The sequence below is a fragment of the Neovison vison genome, chromosome 7, assembly GCF_020171115.1.
Source record: "Neovison vison isolate M4711 chromosome 7, ASM_NN_V1, whole genome shotgun sequence".
In the NCBI taxonomy this organism is placed as follows: Eukaryota; Metazoa; Chordata; class Mammalia; order Carnivora; family Mustelidae; genus Neogale; species Neogale vison.
In genome coordinates, this window is record NC_058097.1 from 56709919 (window position 1) to 56712994 (window position 3076).

Below are 3076 nucleotides of genomic sequence, written 5' to 3' on the forward strand. Positions count from 1 at the left end.
GAAAATGTGAAAAATAATTTTAAGTAGAAACTGGTAGTTCAGTTCTTGGAGAACTTCTAAGTATGTTTGGAACAACTTGGGTACATGAATCCACTTTTTCAGTTACAAATCTCATGAAATCCAAACGCAGATCAAGTATTTCCAAAGAGAAGTCAGAGTCTCAACAAAGATGTCCATAAATGCAAAGTACACATCAGATTACAAAGACTTATAATGAGAAGAAGGTATGCCAAGAGGAAGAGGCAAGACAGGGAGAAACCAAGAAATAGAGGAGGACGATAACATGGGGTTAGAGGCAGAGAAAGGGAGGAGACAAAAGAGACAGCGAGAGAGCAGAAGAGTGAGAGAGAGGCAGAGATGCAAAGACACAAGGAGAGGGTCTGTGGGGGACGCAAGCAGACCTGGGTAGGTGAAAAGAGCTGGTTTTCATATGTGAAAGTATGCTTACTTTTTTTTCATTTTTAATAGTTTTCCCGAGATATAATTGACATCCAGTAAGCTACATGTAAAGTACAATTTGGTCTTGAAACATGGCGTACCTGTGAAAACATCATCACAAATGAGATGATGAACGTAACAATCACCTGAAAGTTTTCTCACGAACTTTTGTAAGGCCTCCCATCCCCTTTTTAATCCCTTCCCCTGGCAACCACTGGTTTGTTGTCACTAGAGATTAGCTTGCACTTCCTCAATTTTATGTGAAGTCATGGGGTATGCACTATTTTTTTTTTTTTTTTTTTTGCCTCTCTTCTTTCTACTCTGTATCATTATTTTGAAGTTTGGGGTTAGCTGAATAGTGGCCTCCCAAATATGTCCTTGTCCTAATCCCCCTAACCTGTGAATGCTATCTGTTATGGTAGAAGGCATTTTGTAGATGGGATTAAAATAAGGACTGGGTCATATGGGGAGTAGGCCCATGACATCATCCCTTAGCCAGTTACATGGAGGACCAGTACATGAGCTCCCTAGTCATCATCACTCATCATTCACCGTAAGGGAAATGCCAGTCAAAACCACAATGACGTTATCACCTCACACCTGTTAGGATGGGTGTTATGACAAAGACGAGAAACCAGGGCCCCTGCCCATCTCAGTCGGTGGAGCATGTGACTCTTGATCTCAGGGTTGTGAATCTGAGTCTCACGTTGAGTATAGAAATTACTTAAAAAAAAAAAAAAAAAAAGACAAGAAACAACAAGTGCCAGTGAGGATGTGGAGAAAAGGGAATCCTTGTGTACCACTGGTGAGGACGTAAGTTGGTGCAGCCAGCATGGGGAACAGTATGGATGTGCCTCCAATAATTAAAAATAGAACTACCTGGAACAGGAGTTTGCTCTGTCCACCCCACGCATTGACCTGGTATTGTAGTACTTCCAGGAATGGTGTGCCTCCTCAGGGGCAATAGTAATGGGGCAAAAAGCAAAAGGAAAAAAAAAAAAAGTACTACCATACGATCCAACTTCTGGGTACTTACTTGAAGAAAATGAATATATAGGGCACCCGAGTTGCTCAGTGGGTTGAGCCACTGCCTTTGGCTCAAGTCATGATCTCGGGGTCCTGGGATCGAGTCCCACATCGGGCTCTCTGCTCAGCGGGGAGCCTGCTTCACCCTCTCTCTCTCTGCCTGCCTCTCTGCCTACTTGTGATCTCTGTCAAATAAATAAATAAAATCTTTTAAAAAAAAAGAAAATATTAACTCCAAATGATATCTAAATACACACACACACACACACACATATACACACACACACACCATTTATGGCAGCATTATCTACAATAGCCGAAGCATGGACACAATGAGTGTTCTGCAGTCATACATATTTATAGGTGTCCAATAAATATTACAGGTCAAACTGGCTGATAGAGTGCTGTTCACCGCTGCTATATCCTGGCTGAGTTTCCACCCACTTGTTCTATACGTTATTAAAAGAGGGGTAATCAACTCTCTGAGAGTAACTGGAATTTATCTATGCCCCCTTGCAGTTTGTTTGTTTTTGCTTAATGTATTTTGAAGCTCAGTTATGAAGTGCATATACCTTTGTGCTTCTGAGTCACCCCACGTGCATGGGAGCGAGGCAAGATCAATGCTTTATCTGGGTCTGAAAGTCAAAACTGCCAGGGCCAGCTCCACACGGTATCCCTCTAACCCAGGAGGAGGGGACTGACAATCCTGATACCTTGAATTCAGGGGTGGAGCCTGTACTTTCTTAACCTTGGAGAGGTGCCACCATGAACTTTCCTGACCGGAGGTCCTAGCTCCTGCTGTGCTGTGTGATCTAGCACTGGGCCTGAGACCTCATTTCAGCCCCAGGAGTCGCAGATAGGGAGGCGTGAAGTGCTTCACACAGACTAACTCACTTAATCCTCACCCTCTTGGGTAGGTTTTGCTGTTATCCCCATTTTATGGATGGGGAGAGTGAAACCCAGAGAGTTTAAGACCATGCCCAAGGTAACACAGCACTCTAGAAGTAGCATCAGGTGTCAAATCCCATCTCATTCCAGAACATGCTATCCAACCACTTCCCTCTACTGCCTTTCTGAGAAAGACGCAGAGACACAGAGACACAGAGAAAGATAGCAGACAGTGAGAGCCGGAAGACGCATTATCCTCTCCAGGTCTAGCACTCTGATGGACACACTCTAGGAAGCGCTCATATGATAGAATAAAGCACTAATTTTTAAAGTCAGGCAGACTTTGTCTCAAACCTCAGCTTCGCCCTGTACTTGTCATGCCAAAGACACCTAGGCTGCGTTGGTGGTATAGTGGTGAGCATAGCTGCCTTCCAAAGACATCTAGGCTTAGAGAGAAGTCCCATGCCCAGTCACCAAGCTGGGAAGTGACAGAGCTGGGATTCAGAGACCGCAGTGCCCCCACCCCCTCACCACCTGCTGCTCCTCAGGTTAACTAGACCAGGCAGCTTTGGGCCATCAGTGCCAAAGGTACACTTCTGGGGGCTCTCCTGGGTGGGCAGCTGTAAACATCTGGACCAGTCCCTCCCGCAGGGCTCCATGATGTTCCTGCTGCTCCACTCTGCCCTCTGGGATCAGGCCCAGGACTCCCTCCTTTCCCTTCCAG